Genomic DNA, 17,530 nt, shown 5'->3' on the forward strand with positions numbered 1-17,530 from the left:
ATGTGGTTCGCGAATCGAATTACTGTAACTTTGCTCATTTCTAAAGACAATGAGACGTATAAGCGCATTAATCAATGAAAATGTTAAAACTGAGCAGACATGATGAAGTGATACCTACCTAATAAGAAAGGTGGACAATTGTTTTGAACCAACAAAGCACAGACATCACAATTTTATATTCTATTCTTCACCAAACATTTGGGGCTTCTCAGCATTTACCAAAAAGCTTTTAAACAAATAGTAAAAGAACTAAAAACACCAATGACCGGGAACGTTCTACCCGACCTCCCCTCCCCCGATCACCATCAATATCATGGAGACCACACAACACACATTTCTTATCTGAGGAGAAATCATCACACAATATAAATCTCCTCCAGATAATAGATCAGACAGGGAAAAGATCAGCTGATCCCTTCATATAGAAGGATCCGGAAGAGATAAGAAATGTGTGTTGTGTGGTCTCCATGATATTGATGGTGATCGGGGGAGGGGAGGTCGGGTAGAACGCTCCAGGTCATTGGTGATTTTAGCTCTTTTACTATTTGTTTAAAAGCTTTTTGGCAAATGCTGAGAAGCCCCAAATGTTTGTTGAAGAATAGAATATAAAATGGTGATATATGTTGTTGGTTGTTATATCTTTGTCTATTTGAGACATTGTTGGGTTTTGGAAAGCTTTTGGTTAAAAACAAGTGTGATATCTGTGTGGTGCCCCAGTGTTGATCCCACTTGTCCACCTTTCCTGTCAGGTGGGTGTCCTTTCATCATGTCTGCTCTGGTTTTACATGTATATGAATTGTAATTTATTATACTGTTATTTCCATTGATGAATGCACTTATGTGTCTCATTGTCTTATAAAGAGTTTATCTTGTCTGTGCAGGAGGATGCACAGAGAACCACATGAGCACTTTGACCAATCAGGGGCCTCCTACCCTGCTCCCCCGGGTCTGTCTGGACAGGGAGGAGAGTGAGTGGAGGTCCAGTCCTGATCTCTGTTGTGGGACTTGTACCTCATCACACGAGGACTAACAGACCCAATTGCTGCAACCAGCTTTATTCCTAAGTGACATCACCCTTCACAGGATCCCGCCGACCTGTTCGTCCATCAAGTCTGTCCAGTCAAGTCCAGACACCAGTCCGCTGTGTGAGGGTGTGTGGCTGTGACATCACGACCACTGCCAGTTTGTTTAGACAGTTTGTTTAGACAGTTTGTTTAGAATGCTGGGTGCTGCGGGAGCTCGCGGGAGCTCACGGGAGGCCCTGGCAGTGGTACCCCCACAATCAGACATCTTATTCCCTGTCCTTTCGATATGTGATAAGATGTTCAGCCGCAGAGAACCCCTTTAAGGGGCCATTTTTGATAAACTCTACTCTCCAATCGTGCTGTCACTTCCCTCACCTCCCTGTCAGAGTCCTCATTTGTGGTTCAGTTTCTTTGGGCTCCATAGAAGTGGAATATGAAGGGTATACGAAAGAAACTACTTCAACACCAAAATGGCATCCCCATGTGGGATGAGTGAGTATAACGCAAAAACATCAACAGTTATCTACGTCATCCCTTCCCCCTTGACATTAGCCAAAGTATCTGCCCACGGAGCCGATAACAGTAGGCACCCTGCCAAAGCAGGAGTACCCTGGGTGTTTGCAGGAAGGTGCAGAACCTAATGGCCACACAAACCTCACCTAGACCACCAGGAGGGACACCAAGAAGGGCTACCACAGCCTGACAAATCCTGTGGACATACAACACACAAAAAATAAATAAAAAATAAGTGAATGTGTGCATTCACAGGATATACTGCCCGGACATCCGGCCAGATCTATAATAATTTCTCTGATTCTAGCCAGAAGGCCGGAAATCAAGAGGTGATTGCCACAAGGGGGAAGGGATTATGGTGCTCGTGCTTCCACTCAGTGAGCCTATCTTCCCAGTGAGTTTTGGCACCTCAGGGTCACCACTCTCCGAGGCACAAAAATACCTCGGCTCTAGACCCTCTCAACCTCATGGCGAGACCCGGAGTGAACAGGTCACGTCGGGGCAGCCGTCCAGCTGATTCCTCAGAACCAGCCGGGAAAGCCCTGGTACACCTGCACCCTCCATGCAGCACCCATCCCCACCAACTCCACATCGGCGTAGTCTGCCACCAGCATGAAACTGATAAGAACAGATACTACACTTGATCTTAGCCAAAAGGCAGAGAAATTACTTAGAGACCCAATTGCTGCAACCAGCTTTGTTCCTAAGTGACATCACCCTTCACAGGATCCCGCCAACCTGTTCGTCCATCAAGTCTGTCCAGTCAAGTTCAGACACCAGTCCGCTGTGTGAGGGTGTGTGGCTGTGACATCACGACCACTGCCGCAGGAACCTGAAGTTTGTTCAGAATGTCAGCTGCTGCAGGAGCTCACGGGAGACCCTGGCAGTGGTACCCCCACAATCAGACATCTTATCCCCTATCTTATTCTGTCACCTAGTCTGTTACACTGATGACGCACTTTATTTTCTCCGGCGGTCTCGCGAGATTTGTTGCGCAGCTATTTATTAGCTGTTACGCTCTAGATCTCGCATTAGCAGAAAATTTTTTTTTGTTCACATATACAATATGTCTACTTTATGTTTGCATCATAAATTGATGAGTTTTTACTTTTGGAGACATCAGAGGCTTCAAAGTTCAGCAGCAATTTTCCAATTTTTCACAACATTTTCAAACTCACTATTTTTCAGGGACCAGTTCAGGTTTGAAGTGGATTTGAAGGGTCTTCATATTAGAAATACCCCACAAATGACCCCATTATAAAAACTGCACCCCTAAAAAGTATTCAAAATGACATTCAGTCAGCATTTTAACCCTTTAGGTGTTTCACAGGAATAGCAGCAAAGTGAAGGAGAAAATTCACAATCTTCATTTTTTACACTCGCGTGTTCTTGTAGACCCAATTTTTGAATTTTTATAAGGGGTAAAAGGAGAAAATGTATACTTATGTTCGTAGCCCAATTTCTCTCGAGTATGCACATACCTCATATGTCTATGTAAAGTGTTTGGCGGGTGCAGTAGAGGGCTCAGAAGCGAAGGAGCGACAAAGGGATTTTGGAGAGTGCGTTTTTCTGAAATGGTTTTTGGGGGGCATGTTGCATTTAGGAAGCCCCTATGGTGCCAGAACAGCAAAAAAAAAAATAATGAAACACACATGCCATACCATTTTGGAAACTAGACCCCTTGAGGAACATAACAAGGAATTAAGTGAGCCTTAATACCCCACAGGTGTTTCACGACTTTTGCATATGTAAAAAAAATAATAATAATTTCCAGTAAAATGTGTGTTTCCCCCCAAATTTCACATTTTTGCAAGGGTTAATAGCAGAAAATACCCCCCCCCCCCAAATTTGTAACCCCATCTCTTCTGAGTATGGAGGTACCCCCTAAGTTGACCTGAAGTGCACTACGGGCGAACTACAATGCTCAGAAGAGAAGGAGTCATATTTGGCTTTTTGAGAGCAAATTTTGCTCGGGGGGCATGTCGCATTTAGGAAGCCCCTATGGTGCCAGAACAGCAAAAAAAAAAAAAAAAAACACATGGCAAACCATTTTGGAAACTAGTCCCCTTGAGGAACGCAACAAGGAATAAAGCGAACCTTAATACCCCACAGGGGTTTCACAACTTTTGCATATGTAAAAAAAAAAACATTTTCACTAAAATGTGTGCTTCCCCCCCAAATTTCAAATTTTTGCAAGGGTTAATAGCAGAAAAGACCCCCCAAAATTTGTAACCCCATCTCTTTTGAGTATGGAAATACCCCATGTGTGGACGTCAAGTGCTCTGCTGGCGCACTACAATGCTCAGAAGAGAAGGAGCGCCATTGAGCTTTTGGGAAAAACATTTTTGGAATGGAAGTCAGGGGCCATGTGCGTTTACAAAGCCCCCCGTGGTGCCAGAACAGTGGACCCCCCCACATGTGACCCCATTTTGGAAACTACACCCCTCACAGAATGTAATAAGAGGTGCAGTGAGTATTTACACCCCACTGGTGTTTGACAGATCTTTGGAATAGTGGGCTGTGCAAATGAAAAATTAAATTTTTCATTTTCACGGACTACTGTTCCAAAAATCTGTCAGACCCCTGTGGGGCGTAAATGCTCACTGTACCCCTTATTACATTACGTGAGGGGTGTAGTTTCCAAAATGGGATCACATGTGGGTATTTCTTTTTTTGCGCTTATGTCAGAACCGCTGTAAAATCAGCCACCCCTGTGCAAATCACCAATGTAGGCCTCAAATGTACATAGTGTGCTCTCACTCCTGAGCCTTGTTGTGCGTCCGCAGAGCATTTTACGTCCATATATGGGGTATTTCTGTACTCAGGAGAAATTGCGTTACAAATTTTGGGGGTCTTTTTTTCCTTTTAAGGCTTGTGAAAATAAAAAGTAAAGGGCAACACCAGCATGTTAGTGTAAATTTTTTTATTTTTTTACACTAACAAGCTGGTGTAGACCCAACTTTTCCTTTTCATAAGGGGTAAAAGGAGAAAAAGTCCCCCAAATTAGTAGTGCAATTTCTCCCGAGTACGGAGATACCCCATATGTGGCCCTAAACTGTTTCCTTGAAATATGACAGGGCTCCGAAGTGAGAGAGCGCCATGCGCATTTGAGGACTAAATTAGGGATTTGCATAGGGAAGGACATAGGGGTATTCTACGCCAGTGATTCCCAACAGGGTGCCTCCAGCTGTTGCTAAATTTCCAGCATGCCTGGACAGTCAGTGGCTGTCCGGAAATGCTGGGAGTTGTTGTTTTGCAACAGCTGGAGGCTCCGTTTTGGAAACACTGCCATACAATACGGTATTAATTTTTATTGGGGGGGGGGGGGGACGACGACAGTGTAAGGGGGTGTAAATGTAGTGTTTTACCCTTTATTATTTGTTAGTGTACTGTAGTGTTTTTAGTGTACAGTCACACTGTCGGGTTACGATGAGTTTCCCGCTAGTAGTTTGAGCTGTGGCGAAACATTTTCCGCAGCCCAAACTTGAAGCAGGAAACTTACTGTAATCCTGCCTGTGTGAATGTACCCTGTACGTTCACATGGGGGGGGGGGCAAACCTCCAGCTGTTTCAAAAGTACAACTCCCAGCATGTACTGACAGACCGTGCATGCTGGGAGTTGTAGTTTTGAAACAGCTGGAGACACACTGGTTGGAAAACCTTCAGTTAGGTTCTGTTACTTACTCAGTGTTTTCCAACCAGTGTGCCTCCAGCTGTCGCAAAACTACAACTACCAGCATGTACTGATCACCGCAGGGCATGCTGGGAGATGTAGTTATGCAATAGCTTGAGGTACGCAACTACAACTCCCAGCATGCCGAGACAGCTGATTGCTGTTTGGACATGCTGGGATTTGCAGTTTTGCAACATCTGGACAGCTACAGTTTTAGAGAACACTGTAAAGTGATCTCCAAACTGTGGTCCTCCAGCTGTTGCAAAACTACAATTCCCAGCATGCCCTGACAGCAAAAAGTTGTTTGGGTATGCTAGGAGTTGTAGTTTTGCAAGATCTGGAGGGCTACAGTTTAGGGACCACTATATAGTGATCTCAAACTGTAGCCCTCCATCTGTTGTAAAACTACATATTCCAGCATGCCCAAACAGCTGCCTGGGCATGCTGGGAGTTGTAGTTTTGCAACATCTGGAGGGCTACAGTTAGAGACCACTGTATAATGGTCTGAAACTGTACCCTCCATCTGTTGCTAGGCAACTCACCGGCTTCCGTCAGATCCAGCCGCACGTCATCGCCGCCCGACGATCTCCGTCGCCCGCCCGGATCGGTAAGTGGATCTTCGGCGCCGGTCCCCGTCGTTTCCCCGTCCTGCCCCACCTATTGTGGGAGGGCAGGACGGGGAAAACGAAAGTTAACCCCCACCGCCCCCGATCTGCTATTGGTGGTCGCGTCTAGACCACCAATAGCAGAGATAGGAGGGGTGGCAACCGTGCCACCTCACACCTATTGCTTCAAGGGGATCGAAGTTGTCTTAGACATCCCCGATCCCCCTTCTATTCCGGGTCACTATAGACCCGGGATCGCAAGTGTGAATTCACTTGCGATTTGCCGCGATCGCCGACATGGGGGGGTCTGATGACCCCCCTGGGCATTTGCACGGGATGCCTGCTGAATGATTTCAGCAGGCATCCCGGTCCGATTCCCACCTGGCGGGGACCAGAACTGCCAACAACGTAACTGTACATCCTTGGGACCCAGGGTGTCAGGACATAATATTACATCATGGGTCCTGTAGGGGTTAATGAAATCTATACTTTTCATCAACAAGATTCTCCAATTATTACCCAACATTATCCCAATCTATACTTTAACAAACATTTGGGGCTTCTCAGCATTTGCCAAAAAGCTTTTAAACAAATAGTAAAAGAGCTAAAAACACCAATGACCTGGAGCGTTCTACCCGACCTCCCCTCCCCCGATCACCATCAATATCATGGAGACCACACAACACACATTTCTTATCTCTTCCGGATCCTTCTATATGAAGGGATCAGCTGATCTTCTCCCTGTCTGATCTATTATCTGGAGGAGATTTATATTGTGTGATGATTTCTCCTCAGATAAGAAATGTGTGTTGTGTGGTCTCCATGATATTGATGGTGATCGGGGGAGGGGAGGTCGGGTAGAACGCTCCAGGTCATTGGTGTTTTTAGCTCTTTTACTATTTGTTTAAAAGCTTTTTGGTAAATGCTGAGAAGCCCCAAGTGTTTGGTGAAGAATAGAATATAAAATGGTGATGTCTGTGATTATTATATCTTTATCTATTTCTGATGTTATTGGGTTTTAGAAAGTTACTTAGTTTTTTTTGGTTAATAACAAGTGATATCTGTGTGGTGCCCCAGTGTTGATCACATTTGTTCACCTTTCCTGTCAGGTGGGTGTCCTTTCATCATGTCTGCTCAGGTTTTACATGTATATGATTTGTAATTTATTATACTGTGGTTTCCATTGATGAATGCTCTTATATGTCTCATTGTCTTATAAAGAGTTTATCTTGTCTGTGCAGGAGGATGCACAGAGAACCACATGAGCACTTTGACCAATCAGGGGCCTCCTACCCTGCTCCCCCGGGTCTGTCTGGACAGGGAGGAGAGTGAGTGGAGGTCCAGTCCAGATCTCTGTTGTGGGACTTGTACCTCATCACACGAGGACTAAGAGACCCAATTGCTGCAACCAGCTTTATTCCTAAGTGACATCACCCTTCACAGGATCCCGCCGACCTGTTCGTCCATCAAGTCTGTCCAGTCAAGTTCAGACACCAGTCCGCTGTGTGAGGGTGTGTGGCTGTGACATCACGACCACTGCCGCAGGAACCTGAAGTTTGTTTAGAATGCTGGGTGCTGCGGGAGCTCACGGGAGGCCCTGGCAGTGGTACCCCCACAATCAGACATCTTATTCCCTGTCCTTTTGATAAGATGTTTAGCCACAGAGAACCCCTTTAAGGGGCCATTTTTGATAAACTCTACTCTCCAATCGTGTTGTCATTTCCCTCACCTCCCTGTCAGAGTCCTCATTTGTGGTGTAGTTTCTTCGGGCTCCATAGAAGTGGAATATGGAGGGTATACGAAAGAAACTACTTCAACACCAAAATGGCATCCCCATGTGGGATGAGTGAGTATAACGCAAAAACATCAATAGTTATCTACATCATCCCTTCCCCCTTCGCATTAGCCAAGGTATCTGCCCACAGAGGCGATAACAGTAGGCACCCTGCCAAAGCAGGAGTAACCGGGGTGTTTGCAGGGAGGTGCAGAACCTAATGGCCACACACCTCCTGTAGACCGCCAAGAAGGCTACCGCATCCTGACATATCCTGTGGACACAGAACATGCAAAAAGTGACACAAAAAGAAATAAATAAGTGAATGCGTGCAGATATACTGCCCGGACATCCAGCCAGATTTATAATAATTTCTCTGATCCTAGCCAGAAGGCTGGGAATCAAGAGGTGAGTGCCACAAGGGGAAGAAATTATGGTACCTGCACTTCCACTCAGTGAGCCAATACTCCCCGAGGCACAAAAGTACCTCGGCTCTAGACCCTCTCAGCCTCATGGCGAGACCCGAAGTGAACAGGTCACGTCGGGGCAGCCGTCGAGCTGATTCCTCAGAACCAGCCGGGAAAGCCCTGGTACACCTGCACCCTCCATGCAGCACCCATCCCCACCAACTCCACATCGGCGTAGTCTGCCCCCAGCATGAAACTGATAAGAACAGATACTACACTTGATCTTTGACAAAAGGCAGAGAAATGACTAAGAGACCCAATTGCTGCAACCAGCTTTGTTCCTAAGTGACATCACCCTTCACAGGATCCCGCCAACCTGTTCGCCCATCAAGTCTGTCCAGTCAAGTTCAGACACCAGTCCGCTGTGTGAGGGTGTGTGGCTGTGACATCACGACCACTGCCACAGGAACCTGAAGTTTGTTTAGAATGCTGGGTGCTGTGGGAGCTCACGAGAGGTCCTGGCAGTGGTACCCCCACAATCAGACATCTTATCACCTGTCCTTTCGATAGGCGATAAGATGTTGAGCCGCAGAGAACCCCTTTAAGGGGCCATGATAACCTCTACTCTCCAATTGTGCTGTCACTTCCCTCACCTCCCTGTCAGAGTCCTCATTTGTGGTGCAGTTTCTTCGGGCTCCATAGAAGTGGAGTATGGAGGGTATAGGAAAGAAACTACTTCAACACCAAAATGGCATCCCCATGTGGGATGAGTGAGTATAACGCAAAAACATCAACAGTTATCTACGTCATCCCTTCCCCCTTGGCATTAGCCAAGGTATCTGCCCACAGAGCCGATAACAGTAGGCACCCTGCCAAAGCAGGAGTACCCGGGGTGTTTGCAGAGAGGTGCAGAACCTAATGGCCACACAAACCTCCCGTAGACCGCCAGGAGTGCTACCGCATCCTGACAAATCCTGTGGACACACAACTTGCAAAAAGTGACACAAAAAGAAATAAATAAGTGAATGTGTGCAGATATACTGCCTGGACATCCAGCCGGATCTATAATAATTTCTCTGATCCTAGCCAGAAGGCCGGGACTCAAGAGGTGATTGCCACAAGGGGAAGAGATTATGGTGCCTGTGCTTCCACTCTTTATTTAAAGCTGAGGTACGTGCTCTCAAATCACCAAAGTGCAAGTAAAAAGTGCAAGTGTTCACACAAAAAAACGTGCACGAGGATGCGGTCTATCGCAAGCCCTTCTCCAAAAGGACAGAGGCCACCCAACAAACCAAACCCTTCGCCTCCGGGCCAAAAGGCACCTGCGAGGTACCAGGTACGATGTCCCCTTTCGCCGAAGCTACTCAGGGACCGAAAGTGTTCCCGGCAAACAACTAGGCGTTAACCAGGTTGTCACCAAGGAACCAGTAAAACCGACTAGGCATCCTGCCGAAACAGGATGCCACGGGGTATAGCAGGGAGGTGAGGAACCTAATGGCCACACACACCTCCCCTAGACCGGCAGGAGGGACACCCAGAAGGGCTACCGCACCCTACCAAATCCTAGTGAACAAACGAACACAAAAAGTGGACAGTGACAAAAAAAAAAAAAAGTGGATGTGCGCAGTGTGTAATACTGCCCAGACATCCGACCGGATCTATATAAATTCCTCGATCCTAGCCGGAAGGTCGGGATACCAAGGGTGAATGCCCAGAAGAGTGAGAGAAAAAGTGCGTGTTATGTGCTTTCATTCAAGTGGGGTTGCCAATCCCAAGTAAATTCCGGCACCCTGGGGGGGTCACCACTCCCAGAGCACTTGTGCACCTCGGCCTTCAGGCCAGATCCAGCAGGGAACAGGTCTTATCGGGGATGACTGTTGTGCTATACAGCCATCCCTGGTACACCCATCCTGCCTTGGTGGTGTTCCACACCACCAACTAACAGGAAAGATACTACACTTGATCTTAGCCAAAAGGCAGTGAGCCTATCCTCCCAGTGAGTTTTGGCACCTCAGGGTCACCACTCCCCGAGGCACAAAAGTACCTCAGCTCTAGACCCTCTCAGCCTCATGGCGAGACCCGGAGTGAACAGGTCACGTCGGGGCAGCCGTAGAGCTGATTCCTCAGAACCAGCCGGGAAAGCCCTGGTACACCTGCACCCTCCATGCAGCACCCATCCCCACACCGGCGTAGTCTGCCACCAGCATGAAACTGATAAGAAGAGATACTACACTTGATCTTAGCCAAAAGGCAGAGAAATGACTAAGAGACCCAATTGCTGCAACCAGCTTTGTTCCTAAGTGACATCACCCTTCACAGGATCCCGCTGACCTGTTCATCCATCAAGTCTGTCCAGTCAAGTTCAGACACCAGTCCGCTGTGTGAGGGTGTGTGTCCGTGACATCACGACCACTGCCGCAGGAACCTGAAGTTTGTTCAGAAAGTCAGGTGCTGCAGGAGCTCACGGGAGGCCCTGGCAGTTGTACCCCCACAATCAGACATCTTATCCCCTATCTTATTCTGTCACCTAGTCCGTTACACTGGTGACGCACTTTATTTTCTCCGGTGGTCTCGCGAGATTTGTTGCGCAGCTATTTATTAGCTGTTACGCTCTAGATCTCGCATTAGCAGCCGGAGCCTCTGCAACGTCGAAGTCTCCCTGTGACTTGCGCAGACGGGTTGGCTCCCTCTTCTGGAGTAAGTAGTCTAGGAGGTCCTCCATGGTTCAGCTCTCATCCTAGAGAGTCTTCTAAGTATACAGGTCCTCCGGAATCTTGGGAGGTCCAGGCTCTTCGCCCTCCTGGGTAGCCAGAGTATTCTGACTCACGAACCTTTGATAGAAGGGTGGCATCTCCACATCTTCCCACATGTCTTCTACAGGCGGTTCTTCGCCAGGAGCCATACGGGATAGTACATCAGCGTTTACCACTCCCATACTTCATATGGAACTGTCTGGTCAAAAAATATATATACATTACATCCTTTTTATATCAAGACCCCTTATTGGGAAGAATATTTCAGGTCTTTTCATATATATATATATATCCTTACATCTATTTATTGATTAATGTTTTTTTAGTATATATCTCTTACCCATTTATTTGATCATATTTATTATTATTAATATTTATTGATATTATTGAGTTTTATAGATAGGTATTATATATTTATTTATTTATTTCAATTTGGCCTCTGATGACTTGGACATTCCTGTGACTGACATCAAAGAAGTCCCATAAATGATCAAATAATAAATCTATTCATTCTGCTGTCAAACATGCTATGTCCTCTATACAGGACTCTATAGGAAAATCCGTAGCAGCCGCTATGTCCCAGTCTGCCCATCAAAAATCCTTTAGACTTCATATTTCTACTCCTTCTGATACTTATTGGTCAGCGGATGAGTATATTGGTAAGGTGTCACATAAGAGGCATCACTGTCAAGACGATCCCTTGGATAATGTGTCCAAGAAACGCTCTAAGGACGTAAGGGATCAAGTATCTCATATTAAATCGCATGCTTAGCATAGCAAAATATCCAGTGTTTTACCCATACGCTCTAGACCAGTGATGGCGAACCTATGGCACGCCACCCCCCTCTGCTGGCGCCGGACTTCTACTATGCTCAGGGGCAGCGTTAAGGCGGGGCAAACCGAGAAATCCCTGTGTCCCGAAAGATTTTTCGGCACACAAGGATGTCCCGTTTACCTCTCTGCGTCCCCACATTATCTCTAAAAATGCAGGGGCCGCTGGGAGGTAGCGCATGCAGGGACGTCACTGACATCCCTTGCGTGAGCCCATAGGAACGGATGTGCGGAGCATCGAGGAGGAGGACGTGCACTGGCCGGCATCGTAAGCTACCAGCTACACTTCGGCTTCCGTGATCCGACCACCGCTCCTCCGGTCCCGGGACCTTCCGCTATGGCCCATAGGCCACAGCAGTAGGTCGTGACCACTGACCGGAGGAGCAGTGGACGGAGCTCTGTGAGGCAATACACAGGCATACAGCCTCCAGCTATACACTGTGGCTGTATGCCTGTGGGGGAACTATACTGCACCTGATGTGGGGGAACTACAACCTAATGTGGGGGAACTATCCTGCCTACCTAATGTGGGGGGAACTACAAGCTAATGTGGGGGAACTACAACCTAATGTGAGGGAGCTACAACCTAATGTGGGGGAACTACAACCTAATGTGGGGGAACTGCAACCTAATGTGGGGGAACTGCAACCTAATGTGGGGGAACTACAACCTAATGTGGGGGAACTATACTGCCTACCTAATGTGGGGGAACTACAACCTAATGTGGGGGAACATACTGCCTACCTAAGTTGTTTTTTCTAAACTTAAACCTCAGTATTCTGATTTAATTGCTGTGCTGGCACTTTGAGGGGAAAAAAGTTGTCGTGCATTAGGGTTTGGGCACTCAGGCTCAAAAAGGTTCGCCATCACTGCTCTAGACCCTCAACCCATGAGGACGAACCATATAAACGGGATCATAAATCTGTTAGAAACAAACCAGATTCTTATGTTATTGCCTCTAGTGGTTCTTCATCTGACTTGTCTGTTCATAATGATTCAGGCCAAAATGCAGAATACGAGAACATTTCAGAGGTTGAAGATGACCTTTTATCCTTACCTGATACCTCTGATGATCAAGTTCTTGATTGCAAAGACATACCTTATTTTGACCCAAATCAGACATCCCAGGTCGGGTGAATGGGTTCCTCACCCTAATGTTGCGCAATATTTGAAAGTTTGGCTTAAAAAGCCTCTAGACAAAATGGCTCCACACAAACTGCGTGCTGAATGTCCTAGGCCAACATTGCCTGATATTACTACTCTGGTCAAATACATTATGAAAGGGAGGAAGAACCCTAAAAAAGGTATAGACAGGGCCTTCAAATCCTGTCAAGACAAATTGTTGGATGTGTTGGGACCTCTCTCAAAGATAATGGACCTTTCAGAAGAAGCCATAGTGTCTAATAAACTCATAGATGTGACTATTTTGCAAGGCTGGATCCAGAGAGCTATATGCTTTTTTGGCAACACTAATCCTGCCCTTTATTCAGAATGGAGATGTTCACTTTTAATGAGGCTTGACCCTCAACTGACTCATTTAGCCAACTCTGATTTAGGCGAGTCAAAAGACCCTTTACTCTTTGGGGAATCTTTTATAAAAGAGTTAAGCAAATACGTGGGCTTATTCTCATCATTAGATAAGGCCCAGTCCTCAGTTTTCCAGAGGAAGGTTTTCACCAGGGCCAGGAGAGGCAGGGGCCGCTTCCCCGGCCGTACTAACTCTGACCGTAATCAGTTCAGAGGCTCCTAATATTCTAACAAACCTCAGACCTCTACAGGACCATTTCATCAAACTCCATTCTTCCCATATAGAGGACGACCATGGAAGCTCAGAGGCCAACGTGGCTTTTCCAAGTCCAGACCTTCATCAGGTAAGTTTAATGTTTTCACCTTTTTCTCACATTCCTCTAGGAGGCAGATTATAGTATTTTTCCCAAGTTTGCTCCATGATAACTTCGGATGCTTGGATGTTACAAGCCATTATAGGATTCCAGATAGAATTTGTAAGTTTCCCCTTTCAAACAAATCTTCCTTGTCCCATCAGATTTTCAAAGGAAGATCGACTTCTCGTAGACTCAGAAATAGAAGAATTACCTTAAAAAAATGCCATAGTTCCGGTCTCTCCACATCCAAATCTCTTTCATAGCAACATCTTTTTAGTGAAAAAGAAAGATGGTGGCTACAGACCGGTTATCAACCTCAGAATTTTAAACAATTTTGTGAAGTATCAAGACTTCAAAATGGAAGGGATTCATTTACTAAGAGTTTGTCTGCGACACGGAAATTGACTGATAAATATAGATTTGAAGGATGCATATCTAACGGTTCAGATTCATCCATATTCAAGAGATTACCTATCTTTTGTATGGAAAAATCTAATTTGGCCCCCCTACACTACAGAGCTCTTCAACATCTCAAAATTCAACCCTTGAGAGAAGGTCTGGGTTATACGGATTTGATATCTCGAACTCCCGAAACAAGGGACAAATTACTTTGGTGGTTAAACCACATGGAATCTTGGAATAGAAAAGCCATCTTTCATTCTCTTCCGGACCTCATTATAGAATCCGATTCGAGTCTTCTCGGTTGGGGAGCTCGCTGCGATCCTTTATCCACAGAAGAATCTTCATTACATATCGATTGTTTAGAACTCCTGGCAGGATTTTTTTCCTTGAAGAGTTTTATCAAAGACAGATCTCATAGTTGTGTCCTCTTGAAGATGGACGACATCTCTGCGGTTCAGTATATCAATCGTCTGGGTGGCACAAGATCCAAAATTTTATCTGATATTACAAAAGATTTTTGGCATTTCTGCTTGGACAAGGATATTGTCCTCAAAGCAGAATACCTTCCTGGTCTCTCAAACTCTGTTGCGGATTGGAATTCACGTTTCCTTTCCGATTACAGTGATTGGCATCTGGAACCTTCCATTTTCTCTCAAATCAACAATCTATGGGGTCCCCTTCAAATAGATCTGTTCGCATTTCGACTCAATCGCCAACTTCCAAAAATTTTCAGTTGCCAGAAGCAGATACAGAAGCTTCAGGAGTGGACGCATTCCGTCAAATTTGGCCTCAGGGAATTCTTTATGCGTTTCCTCCCTTTGCATTGATTCCACGACTTCTTCTCCAAACTTGGATGTTGAAATCGACTCTGATCATCATAACTCCTTGGTGGCCAACTCAAGCTCTGTTTCCTCAGATTCCCAGAATGTGCATAGATTACCCTCGTCTTTCTTGCTTTCAATCAATTTTTTAGATCCATCAGGGAATCCTCACCCTCTTGTTCTTTCGGATTCTCTGTGTCTAATTGCATGGCAGATATCGGGCCTTCCTCATCTTTCTTCGAACTTTCTCAATCTTCTAAAGAACTCTTATCAGGAGCTTGGGCCCCAGGTACCAAGTCAGCTTACTGATCTGCCTGGAAACTTTGGGTACATTGGTGCTCACAACGGGATCTGGATCCCTTTCATTCCTCTATCTTTAACGTTTTAAATTTTCTTTCCACCTCTTTTGATTCTGGAAAGGCCTAATGCACCATTAATGTTTATAGATCAGCTTTATCCTATTATCACATTCCTATTGATTCTTTACCGGTGGGTAAACATCCTTTAGTTTAGACTTATGAAAGGTATCAAGTTCAGGAGACCTCCTTTACCTAAATGCCAGTCTACTTGGGATGTCTATGTAGTTTTATCTTTTATAGACTCTCTTGGTCAGAATGATTCTCTCTCTCTTAAACCTTTATCTCTCACATTGACCGTGCTGTTATGTCTCATTTCTTTCAAAAGACTGTCTGACGATCGTGCATTGGATATTTCACATAGACAATTCTTACCTCATGGAGTTCAATTTTTTATTCACAGACATACAAAAACCAATTTCCATTTTATATCTTATCCAGCCTTTCCTCATAATTCTAATTTATGTGTTATTTGCTGCTTACAGGTTTATGAACAAAAAACGACTCCTTAGACTTCCTACTTCCTCTCAATTACTATTATCATATTGTAAACCACACGGTCAACCCACTCAAAGCAGCTGATTGGTCTTCTGTGTTCACTTTTCACACTTTCTATTTTAAACCTTCTCCTCACGTCTCTGCTTGTATCTTATATTTTATATTATATTTTAATATTGTTCCACATTATAGTATTTTCTAATGTTTAGCTTTAAATATACATAATATGAGCCTCCAGTCTTATGATAAAATTGGAGATTTTCCTGGTCTTGTTGATGGAAAATATAGATTTTATTAAAGACAGGAGGCGAATATTATCCCTCCCTATTACCCTTCCCATTTTATCACAGTTTTTCTCTCTTTTCAGCAGAATTACTCTTCATAGAAGATTCTTTGTTTTTTCTGCTGTTATTCCCTTTTTTGGATAGATTCTTCCGATTCCTGTTTTCTTCATTGAACTTTACCTAATTTTGGATACTTAACCTTCGCTAGAAAGAAGAGAATATTTTAGTTGGGACTTTACCAAATATCAGATGTTGCCCTAATATGATTGGCTGTTCACATATATTGTCCACATGATTACAATGTTTTTTCTTTAACCCTTTGTTTGCTGCTATACAAGTTGATGAAGAATTAGCATAATATGCATCTCCAATCTTTAATGAAATTTATATTTTTCATCAACAAGACTCTCCAATTATTACACAACAATATCCCAATCTATTCCTCACCAAACATTTGGGGCTTCCCAGCATTACCAAAAAGCTTTTAAACAAATAGTAAAAGAGCTAAAAAAAAATAAAAAAAATAAAAAATAAAAATAAAAACACCAATGACCTGGAGCATTCTACCCGACCTCCCCTCCCCCGATCACCATCAATATCATGGAGACCACACAACACACATTTCTTATCGCTTCGGGATCATTCTATATGAAGGGATCAGCTGATCTTCTCCCTGTCTGATCTATTATCTGGAGAAGATTTATATTGTGTGATGATTTCTCCTCAGATAAGAAATGTGTGTTGTGTGGTCTCCATGATATTGATGGTGATCGGGGGAGGGGAGGTCGGGTAGAACGCTCCAGGTCATTGGTGTTTTTAGCTCTTTTACTATTTGTTTAAAAGCTTTTTGGGGAAATGCTGAGAAGCTCTAAATGTTTGTTGAAGAATAATAGATAAAATGGAGATGTCTGTGGCTGATGTGTTGTTGGTATTTAGAAAGTTACTTAGTTTTTTGGTTAAAAACAAGTGATATCTGTGTGGTGCCCCAGTGTGGATCTCACTTGTCCACCTATCCTGTTAGGTGGGTGTCCTTTCATCATGTCTGCTCAGTTTTACATGTATATGATTTGCAATTTATTATACTGTGATTTCCATTGATGAATGCGCTTATATGTCTCATTATCTTATAAAGAGTTTATCTTGTCTGTGCAGGAGGATGCACAGAGAACCACATGAGCACTTTGACCAATCAGGGGACTCCTACCCTTCTCCCCCGGGTCTGTCTGGACAGGGAGGAGAGTGAGTGGAGGTCCAGTCCTGATCTCTGTTTTGGGACTTGTATCTCATCACACGAGGACTAAGAGACCCAATTGCTGCAACCAGCTTTATTTCTACATCATCCTTCACAGGATCCCAACGACCTGTTCGTCCATCAAGTCTGTCCAGTCAAGTTCAGACACCAGTCCGCTGTGTGAGGGTGTGTGGCTGGGACATCACGACCACTGCCGCAGGAACCTGAAGTTTGTTTAGATTGCTGGGTGCTGTGGGAGCTCACGGGAGGCTCTGGCAGCAGTACCCCCACAATCAGACATCTTATCCCCTGTCCTTTCGATAGGCGATAAGATGTTTAGCCGCAGAGAACCCCTTTAAGGGGCCATTTTTGATAAACTCTACTCTCCAATTGTGCTGTCACTTCCCTCACCTCCCTGTCAGAGTCCTCATTTGTGGTGCAGTTTCTTCGGGCTCCATAGAAGTGGAGTATGGAG

General features: G+C 44.9%; 3 non-coding genes and 2 pseudogenes across 3 annotated transcripts; 2 read left to right on the plus strand and 3 right to left on the minus strand.

Annotated features, from left to right (window-relative positions):
- The first annotated feature begins 521 nt into the window (after positions 1 to 521).
- LOC130363423 (U7 small nuclear RNA) lies at positions 522 to 583 on the plus strand. Its single transcript, XR_008891832.1, has one exon. It is a non-coding gene; the product is annotated as a U7 small nuclear RNA (small nuclear RNA).
- Positions 584 to 2,100: 1,517 nt separating this feature from the next.
- LOC130363252 (U2 spliceosomal RNA) lies at positions 2,101 to 2,208 on the minus strand (annotated as a pseudogene).
- Positions 2,209 to 6,369: 4,161 nt separating this feature from the next.
- Positions 6,370 to 6,431, minus strand: LOC130363418 (U7 small nuclear RNA). Its single transcript, XR_008891827.1, has one exon. It is a non-coding gene; the product is annotated as a U7 small nuclear RNA (small nuclear RNA).
- A 260-nt stretch (positions 6,432 to 6,691) lies between these two features.
- On the plus strand, positions 6,692 to 6,753 carry LOC130363431 (U7 small nuclear RNA). Its single transcript, XR_008891840.1, has one exon. It is a non-coding gene; the product is annotated as a U7 small nuclear RNA (small nuclear RNA).
- A 3,407-nt stretch (positions 6,754 to 10,160) lies between these two features.
- LOC130363325 (U2 spliceosomal RNA) lies at positions 10,161 to 10,259 on the minus strand (annotated as a pseudogene).
- Positions 10,260 to 17,530: the final 7,271 nt, after the last annotated feature.

Source organism: Hyla sarda, chromosome 3 (assembly GCF_029499605.1).
Source record: "Hyla sarda isolate aHylSar1 chromosome 3, aHylSar1.hap1, whole genome shotgun sequence".
Taxonomy (NCBI): domain Eukaryota; kingdom Metazoa; phylum Chordata; class Amphibia; order Anura; family Hylidae; genus Hyla; species Hyla sarda.